The sequence below is a fragment of the Ostrea edulis genome, chromosome 3 (genome assembly GCF_947568905.1).
Source record: "Ostrea edulis chromosome 3, xbOstEdul1.1, whole genome shotgun sequence".
Taxonomy (NCBI): domain Eukaryota; kingdom Metazoa; phylum Mollusca; class Bivalvia; order Ostreida; family Ostreidae; genus Ostrea; species Ostrea edulis.
The window spans coordinates 79545144-79566603 of record NC_079166.1 but is presented as its reverse complement, the minus strand read 5'-3'; the positions used below and the strand labels follow the sequence as shown (position 1 = coordinate 79566603).

Below are 21460 nucleotides of genomic sequence, written 5' to 3'. Positions count from 1 at the left end.
TCTTGTAATTACACACAACTTTTGTTCTATATGTCTTACCAAATTAATACCAGCTTAAAAGATATTACACAAAAAGCAACAAAATTCTATGGGGAAAAATTCTCAAAATTTGCCATCACATAGCTTCTGAAGTTAAAAAGTTTAGCCAATAATTTTAACTTCCTGCACAACTACAATACCTTACCTACATTTTCTCCAATTTTCTTGCTGATATCATTTGTAGTTCCTGAGATTTCTGCTGGACAAAAGACCCCCGAAATTAAATTAAAGGGCAATAACTCGTAAACGGAGGTATATATCAAAAATTTGAAAAATTTATTTTAGGTCTTAATGCAATGTATCTACACTGAAAGTTTCATAATAATCAGATAAAAGGTTTCCGAGAAATCGCCTTTACAAAAAAAGCGGGAAAAAATAATAAGAAGAAGAAACAGTAGAATAACAGAAGGGTCTTCCGAAGGAAGCTCGGAAGACCCTAATAATAAGAAACGGAGCAAAAAGAATATGTCTCCGACAGTTTGTGTTCGGAGACATAACTAGATGCGATCTCGTTGCGAGCAACGAGTGGGTCTTCCGTCCAATTTTAGATGTGATGAGATAAAGAATTTGACTGAAATTTTCCTTCATAAATAATGATACAAATATATTGTCTAGACGTACAATTTACCTTCGGTAATGATTTACAAATATTGATCATTTAAGTGTTATAAATTAAAGACTCTCTGCCCCTCTCGTCCACTAATTAAAGGGGTCAGCCTTTTTTCGAGAAAAAAGTTAATAATGTTATTTACTGCAATACAAATTCGACTGATCAGGGGAGTCATGTCGCCCGGAGGCCTATTTTTGATATCATTCTAGATATTTCTCGCAAAACTAAAGAAAATTTGTTCTACATGTCGTATGGAAATTTTCTTGAGAAAAAAGTTATTGATTGCGACATTTATCAGACTGTTAAGGCGAGTCATAAGGCCCGTGGGACTTTTTCTTGATATCGTTTGAAAGATCTTGCAAAACTGAACAACTTTTGTTCTACAGGTCTAATCAAAAGATTCTCGAGAAAAAAGTTAGTAATTGTGACACTAATCAAACTGTTAAGGCGAGCCATGAGGTCCGTTCGCGTTTTTCATGATATTGTTCGAAAGATCTTGCAAAACTGAACAACTTTTGTTCTAGATGTCTTATTAAAAGTTTCTTGACAAAAATGTTATAGATTGCAACAATAACCCAACTGTTCAGGTGAGCCATGAGACCCGCAGGCCTATTTCTTAACATCGTTAGTTAACGCTTGCGAAACTGAACAACTTTTGTTCTACATGTCTTGTCAAAAGTTTCTTGAGAAAAAAGTTATTAATGTTATTAAAAGTGATACAAATTCGACTGTTCAGTCGAGCCATGACGCTCCATTTTTGACCCCTACCGAACTTCCATACTAGGCACTTCCGGAAGTTATGAAAACACAGTTGCACAACTACAACATGTCGTCTAACATCACGGAAAATTTCATCACTCTAGCTTTTATCGTTTTTGAGATTTTGGCCGGACAAAATGGTCATCTGAAAATCGATAAAAATAATAAGAAGAAACAGAGTAAAAACAATATGTTCCCAAATTTTGTTTGGGGAACATAACAACGCAGGGTGAAAAGATGGAAGATGTAACGTTACTAAGGTGAAACTATATCAAAAATTGTCATATTGATTAATATCATCAAGTAAATTCACAATTTTAAGTTTTTTCTGTCACATATTATATTCTGCTTTAAGGAATGAATCTATTTTTCTTTTCGCAGCGCATGATACATAAGTTTCCCTTCCATTATGAGATATGAATAATTGCTACAAATAAGATGAATTGTTGGTACATGTATGATGTGCAGGTACATCTTTAAGAGGATGTCAAGGTGTGATATTTTTTCTTTAATCTTAGCCATGCTTTAAATCAGATAGAAACCCAACATACAATAACTTCTAGGAGCTTAGCTGTACTATAATTTCCACGGAACCATACTCCAACTTCTAAACCACGAGCATAGAAAAGCAAGCATTTTGTAACATTTATTCAATGATGAAAACATAAGAAATGTAACATATAAATAAATCAAACATAATTGATGTAGAAAATTCAGGGGCAGATCAAATAGTACAGGGGTGGGTGGTGGGCAGTTTACATATTAGCCAAAATACTCAGCCATTTTGGGTGCCAACTTTCTTCCTCTTTTGGGATGTATTAATGGTACTAGCTTAGGAAATTTGTCTCGTGATAAATGGAAAAAAGTAATTCAAATTGTTTCAAATTACGTTTTCAACTTGAAAAATCTCTTTATGTTTGATTGTCATAAAATGTAATTTTGTACATATATTATTATGTTTGTTCCTGTTCAAATCAATTTACATAATGTTCTAGTTGTCAATTACTCATAACTCTCCATTACCTTGGAGGAAATAAAAAATATCTTATCTTATATATATATATATATATATATATATATGTATATATATATATATATATATATATATATATATATATATATATATATGTAATCGGGGGGGGGGGGTCACATCGATATGATACTACTTGTGAGGTATAATTTAAACGATATATTAATTGCCGAAACGTGTCGGCATCTTTATCAAAACTACACGTACTTCAACCGAGGTATTCAAGAGGATTCATATTTTCCTATTCTTATTTTCCACATTCCGGAAGATAGCCCCCTGTGACTAAAACTACCTCATTTTTGCCCAAACTGCAATTTCTTAAATCGTGATTTGAGATGGGGGGGGGGGTTGCATTGGTTCATCTATACATGGGTTCATTTCATTAGTTAAAGATTACTTTCTTCCCATTCGCTACTGCTGTCAAAAATGGGGGGAGGGGGCAGTCAAACAATATAAAGTTACTAATTTTCCAATGCGGCGAAAAAAGGAAAGAATAACGAAAATAAATACTCGGTTGATTAACAACGATTTTACAAAAGGCATGAAATTAAAGTGTCGAAAGAATCTCGAACGATATTTTAAGACACTCAGCCCAGAGAGGTTCGATTCGGAGATATAATATGTGAAACTCTTTAGCGGGGGGTGGGGGGTGTTAAAGTTCTGACTTTTAATCAACTACATGTTACTTCATTGCTCAAAATGACCTGTTATTGGTATAAATTTCCAAGGAAAAAAGCGGTGTCAAATCCGATTTCGCACATGAAAATAATTTAATATTTCTCAAGAGAGTGGGGTCACACATCTCTGGGTGGAATCGGATAAGGGAAACACTCAATAGACAACATCATTCAAAGGTAAGTTGAATATCATTTACGATAACACATCAAGCAACTGAGACCAATGAACACACGAGGCTAACTTTGGACGGCAACCTACAGTGTAGATAATGTAGCTATCCGGATTAAAACTGTGCTCAAACCCCCTACATATCGTGAGCTTAGAGGTTTCAAATAACAATAGGAGTAGAGAACCAGAGAACAAACTTCCTCACTGTAAGAGCATTGAACGAATGGGTCCTAATTAAGAAAAGTTACCGAGGTACAGATTTACCTGTAACTACAAGTAACTATATGATTTCCATATAATTTCATTTTCGTTGTGCCAACGATTCTGATTCACTGCGTTTTTGTTAATCGTTTCATTGACGAGATGCTCATACACAATCGCAAAAAAAAGGAAGAGAAACTTATGTATTATGCGCTACGAAACGAAAAATATATTCATTCGTTAAAGCAGAATATAATATGTGACAAATTAACTTAAATTGTGCATTTACTGGTTGATATTAATCAATAAAACAATTTTTGATATATTTTCACCTTAGTAACGCTACATCTTCCATCTTTTCACCCTCTGTTATTTTCATTTTCAAGCATTTTGTCAAAATAAAGACTATAATGAATCCCAATTTAGTAAGAAATTGAAGGTCGTTATATTCTTGTGACATATTATCTTTGTTCTTTCTCAAATTGTTTCAAACCTTGAATTCAGCTCATGAAGCAAACATCCGTGCGAATTTTCGTCGGTATTCGATATTAAACACGAGTGTTTGAGAAAAGTAACTACTTCCATTCAAAGTATGGGGCATATTCTGTTTCTTAATACTTCTGCGCGTTCCGTGCGATATGTGTTAGACAAAGAAAACTCTCATTTATGTTTTTGAGAAAAATAAATCTACCGATCGCTTCAAAAATCTAGAAACCCTGCGTTACTGAATCTTTTCACCATGGTCACGATGGTCCACGGTGGAGAAGTTGACAGAAGGAAACCGAAAACCCTTTAGCACAGTTCTTGCTAACCGTAAGTATCCAACATCATTATTCGAGCGCATAACTTTTTTCACGGATGTAGATAGAGACGCGGGGCTACTTGCATGAAGCCCCGTGACCTCTTTGACCTTCAAAATGAGGTCAAAGATCAAGGACACACCTTCTCTCCCATCAGGTTTTTGAGGTTTTGTCTTGAAAGTTGGTCAATGTCAAAGGTGAAGGTCACACATCAAGGTGCGAATTTCCACGAGTAATGCAAACCCACACATAACACCTGAAATCCCCACCCTTCAAGTGATATATATGTTAGCAGCTGTTAATACACCATTTTGACATGTCTCATGCCCAACAACATTATTCTATTTAAACGGAGATACACATACACATCTGACCTACACCAATTTTCTCCATTTCTTGACTGTCTTTTAAATCAAATATTTCCATTTGCATTCATGAAAAGACATACCAGATTCCACTGCCTGCCTGCATCAACATAAAGATTAAGTTCAGTTATTGGTTTTTTATGATAATGATGATGCAACTTTACTCGACAGTTGAACTCTTTGACATTCCATCCTGACTGTCATTGTAAACAAATAAACACTTACCTGCAGGGTCAGATGGGATGCAGTATTCCTATTCTCCGTTCAGATCCTATACACAGAAACTTTTTCTTTTAACCGCCATTTTTTCACTACCTAAATCCATATGCATGCCTCTTTCGGTGAAATGACTGAAAGACATTGTCTCCGTGAATTAGAACACATATGATGAGCAATTACAAACTATATAGATTCCACAATCAACAACACACACGGTAAAAGCCAGTGCAAGTGCTACATCGTCTCAACAAGCTCTGAAAGCATGCATGAGCAAAGTGTCATCAATGCATGTGTTCTTTGAAAATGTCACTTCCTGTTTCTTTTTATCTCCAAATATCATATCTAACATATCTAAAGTCACCTGGACAAGTCCTACTACACTTTTACCCGATATATGTCGGCTATCCAACATCCCCACACTTTTTTCTCCCAAAATTTTGACGGGTACTATCGTGCGAAACCAATGTCTCAATCTCTAACACCAACACACCCAAGGCGACAAATTTGAATTTCTTTTCTATTCATCTTTTTTTTTTAGCTTTAGCAATTGAACACTACTGATGAAAACCCAGTAAAAGGTGGGGGGCCCTCTAATTGTTCTCGAACAATTAGAACCACTAGTTATTATTCTTTTCTTCCTTCTTTTCTTTCCGCCGAAAAATAATTTGACATCTTTAGACTGATCGAAAAGTTTTATAACACATCATATATAATATCTCGAAACATGATCACATGTGACACTGCGTATTTGACCTTTGACTTTTTACGGAGTTGTTGGACTTTACGTAACAATCCTTGTTATCGTTATTGATCTTTAATCGTAAAATATAGGAGCATCAAACTTTTCCTGAAACATAGAGGAGACTTAGTTGAATTCATATGGGCATTAATCAAAAAGATTCGATGCCCCTCAGGGGAAGTATTGCCCCGTATATTTTACGATTTCTTCGTAAATAATGTCCAATACGAGAACGGTTTGTCGTATATATACGGGACCAAATGGAATATATATTTGACCTTTGACCTTGGAAATGAGGTCGAGGTCAAAGGTTAAGGTCATCTTGAGACATGAAACCTTCACTAATGAATCCACAGTAAAATATTCTTGCATTGAGGCATTAATGGAAGGGATACGTAAAACCCTTAAGTATAGTTATTGCCACTGGAAGTCTCCAATATCATTATCTAACCCTATAACTTTTATTTTAATATAGTTAGAGACATAAGGCCACTTGCATTATGGCCGATGACAGTTTACCTTTAAAAGGAGGTCAATGTCAAAGGTGAAGGTCATCATGAAAATTAATTTTCATTTCCAAGGGCTTTTATAGTATTTTTAGCATTGAAAAGCTAACCAAAAAATCCTAAGCATAATTGGCCTTGATTGTATTGAATACTATTATTTAAGATTTTAGCTTTTACATTTATATAGACATATACATATGACCACTTGCATGAAGACCGGTGACCTTTGACCTTCAACATGAGGTTAAGATCAAAGGTCAAGGTCATCGTGAAACTGATTTTTTCAAGGTCTTTTTGAGTCTCTTACGTCATCTTAAAATTTTTTATATGTTTTTGTTAAATAACGGTAGGTGGAGAGCCCACTAATTGTTCGCGAACATTTAGGATCACTAGTTATTACTATAATGCGTTAACATTTAGGGTGTTACAATAAATACTATACGTTATTAACATTTACTATGCTATACTAAATAATATTATTTATTAATATTTACTGTGTTATAATGAATACTATTATTTATTCGTATTTACTGTTTTATAAAGAATACTATTATCTATTAACATTTAATGTGTTATAATGAATACTATTATTTATTAACATTTACTGTGTTATAATTGATAGTATTATTTATTAACATTTACTTTGTTATAATGAATACTATTATCTATTAACACTTACTTTGTTATAATGAATACTATTATTTATTAACACTTACTCTGTTATAATGAATACTATTATTTATCAACATTTACTTTGTTACAATGGATACTATTATTTATTAACATTTACTTTGTTACACACACAGATCCGTTACCTGATTTAACAAAGGACCAGCGTGTCGTTCTCTACACCTTGTTATTGTGTTTTAATGAGGTCTTGGTGGATGATGACGCCACTATTGGTGACATTGATGTCAGGAGGACACTGGGTGAGCTTGAGAAGAAAGGACTAGTGACACGTCACGATGACAGTGTGTATATCGCGCTATGCGTAGACACAAAGGTAATGAGATCTTACAGAGAGAACTGTTTGCTAAGTGACATAGACAAAGACTTCTACATACAGGTCGCTTCAGATGAATCCCTAACTATCTATACATCAGAGTATCTCAGTGATTCTTACACAAAACAGCCTTTGGATACTCCTATAACGATGATGAGACTTATTATGGAGGGACGGGCACAGGATGCTATCAACACTGAATACGCAGGTACTCGTTTACTTATTACTTATTTCAAAGTATACAAGTTCAAATAAAGCACATTAAAGATACATATTTTCTCATTAGTGATCTCACAATGTCGACGACGTTTTGTCTATTAACAACAATAACTTTCATTCATATATGGATTCGATACATCCCCGTGAGCTCAAAATAAAATACACCACAGAATCGTCCACTTCTGCTTCATACTTGGATATTTTATTGAAAGTAGACATTGACAGCAAACTGACATCTCAACTGTATGACAAACGGGATGATTTAAGCTTCTACATCGTCAACTTCCCATATTTATGTAGCAATATTCCAGTATCACCTGCATATGGTGTTTACATCTCTCAACTGATTCGATACGCAAGAGCTTGTTCTGCGTATAGTTAGTTTTTAAATCGAGGCAAGCTCGATTGATGTCACCATTTCGCGAATTTTATGGTCATTATAACGATCTAGTTTGTCAATACAATCTGTCATTGGGTCAAATGCTGTCTGACGTGTTTCATACCGATTATTAGGCCGTTCTTGGCACACTGATTTTGATTACGGATAATGCCATTTACCTGATCAGGATATAAGGCTCAAGGCAGGTGTGGTCTGTCAACAGGGGATGTTTACTCCTCCTAGGCACTTGATCCCACCTTTGGTTTGTCCAGGGGTCCATGTTTACCCAACTATCTATTTTGTATTGCTTATGGGAGTTATTGATCACTGTTCGTTATCTTTGCCTTTCATAAAGTACATTCTACAAATTATTTGAACACGATATAAATGGCGTTGAGCGCTAGTTACAAATTAACTCACTGTACGGATTCTGACAATAACGTTAAATATTTATTATTTGCGATCCGTGGTTTTCTGTACACATGGTTAAACATGTTTCGTAATGTTTATATACGAATCATATGTCAAACGTGGAATCAATTTAATACCAGATATAAAAAGACCCATGACCTTTAAATTTGTTATCCATCTTCAGGATTTACACGTGATATTCTTAATCAAATTTCCCATCACATTCAGAACTTTGTTTAATATTCGAATAAAACGGTGGGAAAGATCGGAGTGGGGGCTAGTTGCGGGGAGTTAAAATACAAATAATTCTTCTGAAATTGAACCTTATGCAACCTAAAACAATAGCATAATTTACTTACTGGCATATAAAAAAAAAACTCTAGCGAACAACCAAAATACATTGTAAACACAATTTCTGTATATTCAAGTATGATAAGGCTATTGTTCACTGTAGTGTGTGATCTAATAAGGATTTAAATACTGAACAATAAGCTTTTTCCATTGAAAACATTTAGCGATAGTAAACAATATTGAAAACTGTTTTATTTTATTGATGATAGTGTTGGATAATTTTAGATGGATCCGTCTTTCTGTCTGTCCTTAACATTATATATACTAATTCATAAATAAGGATAGTGCCATTGGTTATATTTTGTAATAATGGAAAAAAGTGCATCGTTCAATTTGAACTGATAGCGGTACCTCAGCGGTTATGATATTCGCTTCTTGACACGGATATCGTGCGTTCAAGCTTCGGTCACACCATGACCTCGTCAGTCTCTACGATAGTTCTTGCTCCTTCGACAAACGCACATTGTTTAGAGGCGAACATCACGGGTTTTTCGGACGACTTTGGGGTAAAGGTCCCGTGTTACTGTAGACGTTGGCACGTTAACAAACACTCACTGCTACGATCCTTAGCGCTAATCGTGGGTTATTTTCGGTACTTCTTTATTGCAATGAACTAAAGACGGATCAAGAGAGTGCGGGGGTTGAAACCCCCCTTTTGTCAGAAAATGTTAATTTATTCAATTTATATTGATTTTATTAAGAAAAAGTGAAAGTGATTCTGCCGCAGGCATAGCCTACCTTAGCCATTTTCAAATATTGTTAAAAACGTAAAAGTAATGCATTTTGAGAATATCCCCCCTCTTTTGAGAACCAAAATTAATGATAAAACCACGCCCTTGTGGTTCCAAAAGAAAGGCATTGAAGATGCTCGCTCGAGGTCGGTGCCAATATAGCAATCATAAATTTACGGATCACAAAAAGATGCGCACGGTTGAGGCCTCATACCATTGTATTCTTACATTGCCGTCTCGTACATTTGATATGTTTTTCTTTCCATATCAATCTTTAATTTCAAAATACATTAATATTTCGGGGTAAAATCTCCGCAGATACCCCCTTATAATCCTTACATAGGGTACCAGGGGCCTCTTGGATTAGATGTATGTAGGCATAGGCATACAGGTACATACACACATATATAAATCTATATATATATATATATATATATATATATATATATATATATATATATATATATATATATATTTACATATACAAACACATATACATACCCATACACTCACACACAAAAATGTATGTACTCATACACATTCTTATACACACACACGCACACATATAATATACATCTACATACATATGCATAGGTTATTTAACAAAATACATTAACATTTTATAGCAAAAAGTTGTTATTAAAAAACAGTATATGTACATAAAGAACCTGAAACTGTCATGAGAGGTTAACCAATTAAAGGTTCATACCAAAAACCCCATGGCAGCACTACAGGAAGACCAACCCCTGCTCGTAGTGGGAACTTCTTGCAAAATACCAGTATATAAAAGGTTTATTAGAATTTTATTTCATATAGAAATATAATTGTTTGTAATAAATTTGAATTTTCCAAAAACTCACATCGAAGCATAACCAAAAGTGTGCATTTACAAATATTCTTTGGAGATTTCACAACAGAAAAAGGCATGCATATATTTAATACACTCACACAAGTACATACATACACGCGTACACACACAAACACACCACTAGAAAGGTTTATTCCAGTGAAATATGACAAAGAATAAAAAAGATGAAATACTTTTGTTTTTATCTTGCAAAGGTGTATACATTACAATTTGCCTTTAATTACTTTCATAATCTTAGCATATTTTTGTCCTGAATTTCTTTGTACACTTCTGTATAAAAATTAAATTTACTTTTTATGTGATTCCGTATTTCTTGAGGTTTTTCGTCTTTGTTATCTAATCTACAGTACATTTTATACTTGTATATTTTACAGGCAATAGGGGATATGATGCTATTCAAAAAAGTGTCCTTCCATTGTTTTCATAGTAAAATCCTATCACAATTGTTTTCTATGATATATCAGGTTTTAAAACTTGTTTAACAATGTCCCATATATGAGAAACATTTTTACATTTTAAGATAAAATGTTCATTGTTTTCCTTAACATCTCTGCAAAAGACACAAAAATCATGTTCTACTATTTCCCATTTCTTCAGCAATTAACTGTTACATAATAGGTTATTTAACAATTTAAAATCAAACCCTAAGGTCTCTACAGCCCAGTATCTAAGTACTTCGTTACTAGCTTGAAAATACGGATGCATATTTAATTGTTGTTATAAAATTTAGAAATTCATTTAAAAATTAAAGATTATCTCCCTCACGCATAGCTCTTATCCTTAGACGAATTTGACTCCATTTTTTTTGGACACTGTTTTTCCCTATAATAACTCTAAAACTTCATTGTTATTTCGGATTTAAAACATTTCGGTTGAGCATCACTGATGAGACAGTGTTTGTCGAAATGCGCATCTGGTGCATCAAAATTTGTACCGTATACGTTTTACATTATGACCCCTGGGTCGAGACCTCTGCTGGTGAACTGTTAGTCCCAGAGGGTCTCTGCAGCCCAGTAGTTAATTACTTCGTTACTAGCTTGAAAATATGGATATATATTTCATTGCTGTTATAAAATTTAGAAATTCATTTCAAAATTAAGGATTACCTCCCTCACACATAGCTCTTATCCTTAGACGAATTTGACTCCACTTTGTTTAGCACACTGTTTTCCCTATAATAGCTTTAAAACTTCATTGTTATTTCGGATTTCAGACATTTCGGTTGAGCATCACTGAAGAGACATTATTTGTCGAAATGCGTATCTGGTGCATCAAAATTGGTACCGTATAAGTTTTACATTATGACCCCTGGGTCGAGACCTCTGCTGGTGAACTGTTAGTCCCCGAGGGTCTCTACAGCCCAGTAGCTAAGTACCTCGTTACTAGCTTGAAAATACCGATGCATATTTAATTGTTGTTATAAAATTTAGAAATTCATTTAAAAATTAAGGATTATCTCCCTCACGCATAGCTCTTATTCTTAGACGAATTTGACTCCACTTTTTTTGCCACACTGTTTGTCCCTATAATAGCTCTAAAACTTCGTTGTTTTTTCGGATTTCAAACATTTCGGTTGAGCATCACTGAAGATACATTATTTGTCGAAATGCGCATCTGGTGCATCAAAATTGGTAACGTATAAGTTTTACATACTTCTGTTTCTAATTTTTTGTTCATAAATAGATTTCCAAGCCGTTTTTTGGTATTTCAAAAGCGTTTCATAATACGTTTGGTGTAATGGAGGTATAAAGTTTTCATGACAAACAATTTCGTAAATCAAGTTTGAATTGATATCACACACTTTAAGACTGATTCTATGTAACTATCAGAATTCAGTGGTCACGGTATGTCACAGATTTTGATGAAACTTTGTGTGTAACAATATTATGATAAGTATAAAACAAAAAGGACATGCAAAGGTTTGACTTAGCAACGGTTGTCATGGAAACCGATCCTCTAACAACAGCTGGACTATCTGTACATGTATGTTATATTTTGAATAATTAAAAATAATCGCTATTGTTTATAGAAACAATAATGGTAAAAATTATGTTGAGCTGGGTTTTAGCTTTTAGAAATGTTTTTGTATTTATTTAATCCTTGAAAACAATGGAAATAATTATTTTTATGACGTATAAGGGTTTATATATGTACTTTTTAGAGAGGGATAAAATATATTTGCCAAATCATTTGGTGTAAACTCACATGCTAGTAAAATGTATTGAATCTGACTTTAAAAAAGTACAGAAACACACTTGTGGAGAAACCAAAGATAAACACATAAACCAGTAATTTCCTCTGGTGCACAAACCAAAATACACAAGAGAGAGTTATTGCCCTTTGTAACACTCTCTTGCATTGGATATATGAACAGCCTTCATTTGTTTTCAGTATGGCAGGAGGTGGAAATTGCAGTTTTTATTCAATTCGTTCTTCAGAAATTTATCACTATCAGATGCTCTTTCTTCACTTAATTCACTACCACGATCTTTATCTTCAATTGTGCTAAAGGATTCCGGTTTATTCCGTGGAATACAAATCCGTTTAATCTTTGCCATAGTCACCGGACTCTAGCATCCAATCGTCTACATAGTCGAAGAAAAAGTAAATGTTGTGGAATTTGACGGTTTATTGCATCACATCCGACCAAAAAAAATGACCAGGGAAACAGAAGGCTGACGGACATATTCATAGAAAATATGAAAAAGCCCTGTCTGTTGCCGTGTTGGAACTTGTATTGACGTAAGTATTCTATTTGATTTAGAATCCAAATTCTAAGGTAGAGGCTGAATAAATATCAGAAAATTGGCTTGTAGTAAACATATGAGAACCCCAATGTAGTGTATACTGCCACCCACTGCTAGTCAGCTATAGAGGTATACATGTAGACTGAACATTGTAAGTAGTCCTGACATTTACTGCATGGGTGTACAATATAGAATACTAGTTAAGTATGTCCCCTACCTAACATTCACTCAGGGAGTTTCCTATCACATTTACACAGAGTTCAGGATCTGTAAAATTGGGGAATACTTTTAAAATCATGTTTCATGTGAACATTTTCAAAAGGACTAGGCTTAATTTATGATAATATATGTAATCATAAGTGATGACCTGTCTCTCTCTCTCTCTCTCTCTCTCTCTCTCTCTCTCTCTCTCTCTCTCTCTCTCTCTCTCTCTCTGACTGTCAAGTTTACAATAAAAACTGTGTGCATTCTAGATAAAGATTGTTAAAATCATATATATTAGTGAGCCAGGCTACCTTCAACTAATATGTGATGGTTCTAATCTACAGAAGAAATCACAAAAATACTATTATGATTTAAATTTTTCTCATCTCTGTAATTATAAACTTTAGGACACTTGGTTGGGAAAAATTAAATGATGAAAGTAGGGGAACATTGATGATTTTGAATTGGGTCCTGTAACTGGGCTCTCAAATTTTAATACATGTAGGTCCTGTCAACTGAAGTAAATTAAAAAAAATATTAAATGTAAATATTGAAATATTTTTGAATTCTTACTTTTTGATCCAATAATCACATATTTTAGCCAAAGTACATGACCACTAGTTTGTGTAATGTGTGCTTCTCTGTGTTTCAGCTGTATGACCACCATACTGTGCAAATCACCTAGAGATGGAGTTGACCAAGTTGCTGACTTTGAGGAGGTAAGTATTCAGCATTAATACACATGTACATACACATTGAGTGCATTATTTGAAATTCAAATTTGAATCCCAGTATTAGAAATCCTAAAACAAATTAATAGATGTAGGGAATGTGGTACATTGGGTTTAGTTTCTTGGTTAGAGCCTGCATAGAAACTGAATTATCTAGAATAATCACATGAGACCATCCATTTTTTATGCGACATGATGACTTGAAACGTTTTCATCACAACTTCCTAAAAAAAATTATACTTCACTTAGCATACTCAAAAAGACTAGTTTTTTTGCCAATGATGTGCATATATATCCACACATGTGTATGAGCTCAGTATCATTTGTAAATTAATTCTAATTAGGTCAATGTTGAGAATCACTCAAGTGACCTACATATTGCTATTTGTCTGCGTCAGTCATCATAAGACATTAACAATTGAACATTAATATTTTTTTCTTGATAACCATGCACCCTTCCAATTCTTTTCAAATTTCTTTAAAGCATCTTTGGGACAATGGGAACATGGATTGTAAATCTAAGGACTCTGGATTGATGGTACTTTTAAAAGTCCTCTTTACCAAAATTGAGAATTTTGTTTTATAACCAGGGTTTGATTTCTTCGATTTTATGGAGAAAACTTTTTAAGATATACACTTCATCAAATTGTAGAGTTGGGGAGGGGGCGGTATAAGTGTATACTACTGAAAATTTGATAAGGATCACTAGGTTATATATGTGTAATTTACCACTAACATAACAAAAGACATAAATTTGACTCAGAAACGTGTTTACGCAGGTTATGAATGAAAATTCATGAACGGCATGAACTTTTATCAATACGGAATACTTGAAATCTGATAACAACACCAAAAGGCATTTCATTACAAAAAGTTAACAGCAAACCAGAGAAAGAATTACAAAGATTTTGGGGATAGTCCATCATTACACTTAGTCGATGAAGTGTCAATACCAGGTATGACCTCCCCTTGCATCAATGACGGCTTGACAACGTCGAGCCATGCTGTCAATAAGCACCCGGATGTTTCCAATGGGAAGGTTGTTCCACTCTTCCACGAGGGCGTTTCCGAGCTCTGCCAAAGTCGTGGGTAGTGCTCTACGGCGTGAAAGGGCAACCTGCAGCATGTTCCATACATGCTCAATCGGGTTCAAGTCCGGCGAGCACGCTGGCCAGTCCATACGGACAATTGTCTCCTGCTGAAGGTACTGCTCCACCACCCTGGCACGATGAGGACGGGCGTTATCATCCATCAGGATGAACTCAGGGCCAACAGCACAAGTGTGGGGTCTGACATAAACATCGAGGATCTCATCCCGGTACCGCACCCCCGTCATTGTTCCTCTCTCCAAGACATGAAGATCTGTTCTTCCATCCCTGCTGATTCCACCCCAGACCATGATGGAACCACCACCATAACGGTCATGTTGACTGATGTTGGCATCATGGACACGTTCACGTTGTCGTCGCCACACTCGGTGCCTATATACAGAACTTGAACCCAATCGTTCTGTGTCCAAGTGACATGATCTTCAGCCCAGTCCAATCGCTCCCGCCGGTGTCGAACAGTCAGAGGGACTCGAACACATGCCCTTCTCGAGTTGAGACCTGCATTGTGAAGCCGATTCCGTATCGTCTGAGTGGACACATTCACCACCGAGGCGTTCAGGAGGACGTTACGTAGGCTGGTTGCTGTCCAGAAGGGATGGCGTCGTGCCTGAAGAGCCAAAAAATGGTCTTGACGTTGGGTTGTCGACTTCTGACGACCACCCCCATGTCGGTGTGCTGCTGTACCAGAAGTTTGCTGTCGGTTCCAGGCCCTGTTTACAACGCTCTGGCTTACGTTTAATGCATTTGCAACGTCACATTGTGAATAGCCAGCGTCAAGCATTCCAATACATCTGCCCAGTTGTTCTGTCGTCAGGCGACGCCTTACACGTTGAGGGGGCATTGTGTTCATAAACGTAGTGTAAACACTCAAGTGAGTTTGAAATTTTAGAAAGAATCAGACACCGATGCCTGAGTGAAAATCGTGCAATGGTAGCAAAAGCATAAACTGTGATGAGAAACGTATTTCCCATGGCATGAAATGCACGTGCAAGTTTGTTGAAGACGTTTTTGATTTCACTTGGACACAATATTGCCAGTTATGCAGTTATTTTTTTAAACAGAAAAATATCTATGATCCTTATCAAATTTTGATTAGTATATTTGACATTTATTTGTGTCCAAATTATGCATTTAATACTGAGGATTTCAGTAGTAGTCTGTTTTTAAAACAACATACTCCTAGAATTAAAAGCACAATGAAAGCATAGATGTGATAAGGAGGGGGGGGGGGGGGGAGGGTTGACTTCATAATATTGCCTGAAAATTCTTGACAAGTAAATTTTATTTTTTAAATCCAAAGCTGAAGAAGGAAGGTGGCAAGGGTTGACCCTTCAGTTCCATTCATCTGTTAACTTTTAACATTCATGACAATGCTTTTTAAAAAAAAAAAGATGGGGGAAACAGCCTATCTATAGGACTATATCTGCACGTAAAAAGGGGGCAGATCCATTGTTCAAATGTTGCTATGTGCCTGATGATTGTTTTTGTGCTCATTTGAGTAATTTAAGTGCAAGGAAAGCTGTAAGTTGATGTACACAAAATGTATGCGTTGGTTGTACATGTGTTTTTAGGCATATGTCTTATTCCATGTTTTTTGTGTTTGGTTGTCATAAATATTGATATAAATTAATAATGAAGAATTGCTGATATACTAAGAACATCATGATTCCGATCTAAAGAAATTGAGGACTAGTTAATATTTACATACTTTCTTACATCATGACCATACATTGATTGCAAGAAAAACACACACAAGGGCCACATACATGTAATCAGTGGAGACATTTTGTTCAGTTATTCTATTTTCAAGTCATCACACTTAATTCTTAGAAAAATTCCTTAACTGGCAATTGATTGCAATCAGAAATTACAAATTTTCTTGTTATCCCTTACTTGACACCATCAAATGAGGACAGCAATGTGCTGTGCGCTCCCTGTAATCAGGGGGAAATAACTCATCTAGCATTGTGAAAAATGTAGCTCATTGATTATTCATATACGTTTGAAATATTTTATGGTTAACAAGATTTTTTACAATAACTATTGAAAAAGGCTCGAACAAAATTGATGTACATGTCATACATAAATCTTATTAAATCATTGACTTCGCAAAATTTTATGACGTCACAGGAGGGTGGAACTACCTTAAATAAAGCTGTATGCTTATGAAGGAAAAGCAGAAAGCGGTACCAAAATTGCGAATTTCGAACGCACAGGGTTGTGAATGTGGGTCCAAAAGAGTCGTATAGTGTATAACATATATATCATGTTTTAAGTTCTTCATTAGTATGGGCACTCTCTGTGGAATTTATGTTTTAAGAACAACTCTGGTTTGATATTGCTGCTGAATATTGGAATTTAGCTTATAAATATGCAGAACAGGAAGATTTAATCTTCCTGTTCTGCATATTTATAAGCTAAATTCCAATATCATGGATTTCATAGCCCTTGGAGCCATAGTGATACTTTGAATTTTTTGAAATTTGATTAATACTCAGGTAACCAATAAGGTCTGTGGATCTCTTGTTAATTTATGAGTATTAACGTTAACACTATTAATAGTTCTTCAATACAGCATAAACACATGTATACAAAATGTATCAAAACATAACATCCTTTAGGCCAATTCAACTTAATTAGTAGATTATCATCCAGGATCACCAAAAAGTATGGGGCAGTTGGGAGGATTTTGTTTTAATTTTTATTTTCTGAGAAATATATGAATGACAAACGAGTTTTTGTCAACAGAAGTGCATAATTTAATGCCAGATATATCAATCTATGCTTATTTCTCAGATGATTTTTGAGGGGCGGGCGGAGGTGATAATATATCAATTAAGTAATTAATTAAATGGTAAAATTACTATTCTAGCTTCATGAATGATCTTGTACATGTAAATGCAGGTAAAAGACAGTTTAATCAAATTGAATTAGGTGTACTGTATGAAAAATGTGAAAAATAAGGTGAACTTTTCAATATTTGTTCAACACATTTTTCAGAATTTGAAGAGCAGAAGATGCATTCCATGACTCTTATATGATATAGAAGACAATGGAGAGCTCTTGAGAATGAAAAAAAAAAACCTGCGAGTTTTACAGTCAATGAACACACCTTACAACACAAGTCCATCCTGATTCAGTAAACTGGCAGTATATTCTTCTAAGGACACACCATGACTTAGTTTAGATCAAATCTTCGTGTCAGAAGACTAATGTAACTAAAACATTGCAAAATTAACAGGCTAGAACTTCTGCAAGTGTGTGAGCCTACTGAATAAGGATTCATTACTGAACAGTTGAAGGGAAATCACTATTATAATGATTTTTAAAAAAATGATTGTGTTGTTTGGATAACATTGTGATCCATGTTTGTTGAATAAACAACTTTGCAAAAATGGGTTGTTCTGTGTTAATATTATAAATTTACTAATTACTGGTACATGTATGTCAACATAGATTACAATAACACTGAACACACTTCAATAAATTTTAAAGTTTCATGCAGTTTCTGCAGTAGAAAATGACACCTATTGATTTTCTGGTCCAAAGGTCACCAGGTGCAATACAATACTCAATTGATGTCTGACCAGTTTCTTCAGAACCCTTTGATTGATAGTGATATTTCATACAGGGGTTGGTCACTGGTAGTATATGACTCCCATTGATTTTCAGGTCAAAAGATTAAAAATGGCAGGGGCCTCCGTGGCCGAGTGATTGGAGCATAGCGCTCAAAATCACACGGCCTCTGTTGGCACGGGTTCGAATCCCACTCACTCCGGTAAGTGAGAAAGTTTCCCAGTTTACTTTCGGAAGGTCGGTGGTCTCTTCCCAGGTACATTGTATCTGGTTTCTCACTTCCACCAATAAAAACTGAGCGCCACCAGATAACTGCAAAATTGTTGAGTGTGGTGGAAAACATCAATCAATCAATCAATTAAAAATGGCTAGGTGCAATGCAGCTAGTACTCTATGCAATGATGTCCCCCAATATCTTGAGACTGTTGTTCAATTATGATATTTCATAAATCATGTTGGTTGGTTATGAATAGTAGATGATCCTAATGATTTCCAGGTCAAAGGTCAGCAAATACCAGGCAGTACAATGAACAATTTATTGGTATCTGCCCAATATCTTGAGAAGACTATTTTATAGTTATTGATAATAGTTTACATGGCAATACAGTACATATACTATAGCTCGTTTATGGAAATGATTGCAAAATCTACTTGGTGTTTGGGGAAGGGGGGGGGGGGGAGGGTCCTACTGGATTACAGTTTATGTTTACATGAGTATTTTTTTAATCACTTTAACTAATTTTTATTAATATGTTAAACTTCTTCAAGTTTATTTTTGAAATATCAATTGCTCATATTGTTCATTTTGACTGAAAATGGTGTAGGTTTGTATTATTTGTTATTAGTATGAATTTTTGGCAAAATGCCCAAATCTACAGTTTTCATACCAGAATAGATCAATTGTACTACATTTCACCATTAATTTTTTTATATATATTAAGAGTCTTTGATATGGACATCCTTTGATGGCAGTTGATTATGCTGTATGTATTTTTCAAATTATCTAAATTCATCAACGAAATCCAACAAAAAATCACTTTTTGGCAAAATGCCCAAATCTACAGTTTCCATGCTACTACAGATCAATTGCACTACGTTTCACCATTAATTTTTTTTTATATATATTAAGAGTCTTTGATATGGACATCCTTTGATGGCAGTTGATTATGCTGTGTGTATTTTCCAAATTATCTAAATTCATCAATGAAATCCAACAAAAAAATCACTTTTTGGCAAAGTGCCAAATTATAATACATTGGTACAGCGGTCAGTAACACACTCTTTACCATAGGTGGATATATATATCATAAATAAGGAGGGAAGTTTATGGGGAATCGAGGTTTATGGAGATAATTAGTTGTCTTTTTTAATTTTTATATACCACAAGGACGAGACATGGGTAAAACGGGCTGAATTTTGCAGTTCAATTAGCCCTCATAGACTGCTGTCGGTTTCCATGGCAACGTCTGGTAGAAATTTGGTGGTGAGGTTAAAATTATGTAAGATGGTGCATGTAAAATTAATACTGTGAAAATCAAAGAAATCAGTGACATTGAGTGGCCAGACCCTATCTGATTTCTTTGATTTTTACGTAGAATCGATCTTAACATGTCCTTTACATAAATCGTATGATTTATTCCCATAAAAATATTTTCGTATCGTATATTTGAAAATTCATAACTTTTGACGGTTTTTGTTACAACTGTTTTTATAATCATATATTCACAAATCCAGTTTTTTTTTTACATATAAGTTGTCATTAAACCATTTTATAAGTTTTATGCCATTTTCATTTGCAATACCATTCAAATATTTAAAACCGCTCTTTAGACAATTCTGAAAAAAATATTGGCTTGTTTTGTACATAAATTTCTTATTACATCATATCGGTTCCTTCGATAATGCATTCAGACAAAATTGTTTTGTTTTTTTTTAATTTCGTCTACATTCGTTGAAAAATACAAGCATTTCCTTGTAGAATAGAGGAAAATCTTTCATTATTTGATAATAATTTGATTTGGTAATATTTTTTTTGGCATATATATTCAAAACCAAAATATCTCCTTGCACAAACTATCTACAAAAAAGAATAGAGAGCTTCTCTGGCTTGAGATCATGTTTACCCAAGATACTTTTACAAATTTTAATTTCAAAGATACATAAACGAGTCCTATGCCTCCCTTTAGGATACTTCCAATCTGTGTGTTTCTTTTAATTTTATCTCCTTTGTTCCATAAAGACTTATATAACAGACTTTGAAATTTCTTAACTACTTCTTCATTTGGAAAAATCAGAATTGAACCAACATATATAGTACTTGATATTGTTAGGCTATGGATGACACATACTTTACCAAAGATGGTTATTTTTTTTCATGATTCAAACAGTTTTTCTAAGTCATGTACAATTTTTGTCCATTTTTATAACACATTTCTTTGGTGTGTCCTATATAAATTCCAACAGTTTTTTTTTTTTGCTCTCATTGTTTACATTAAGATTTCCAATTTGTTGATAATGATATTGACGGGGGCCCGTTAAGATGCATTCTGTTTTCGACATATTTAAATACATACCCGAAACATTGCTGAATTTTCCTATAACTTTTAAGAAATATTCTAGAGATGTTTCATCTTTAAGAGGAAGAGTGCAGTTATCTGCAGGTTGTATAATCGTGATATAGTTAGACATTCTTTGTTTTTGAAATCCATTAATATCTTAATTCGATCTAATAGCTACCGCTAATATTTCTATAACAAAAAGAAATAATATTGCAGAGATGGGACATCCTTGTCTTATACCTCTTTGCATATTGCATGTTTTGGACATCCACCCATTATCTTTTATTCTAAATATAGGTCTATTGTATAGTATGTTGACCCACTTGAGAAAGTTTTCACCAAAGGTATATTTTTTTAAGAACTTTCGTCATAAAGTTCCATTCAACAGAGTCGAAAGCTTTTTGGAAATCAAGATATAACATTATTGATTTTATATCATTTTCTTCACAATATTAAAAG

At 34.4% G+C, this 21460-nt stretch overlaps 1 protein-coding gene across 1 annotated transcript in view; it reads left to right on the top strand.

Annotated features, from left to right (window-relative positions):
• Window positions 1–21460, top strand: part of LOC125676169 (probable serine/threonine-protein kinase pats1) — a 225785-nt gene that overhangs the window by 142396 nt on the left and 61929 nt on the right. The window lies entirely within an intron of this gene.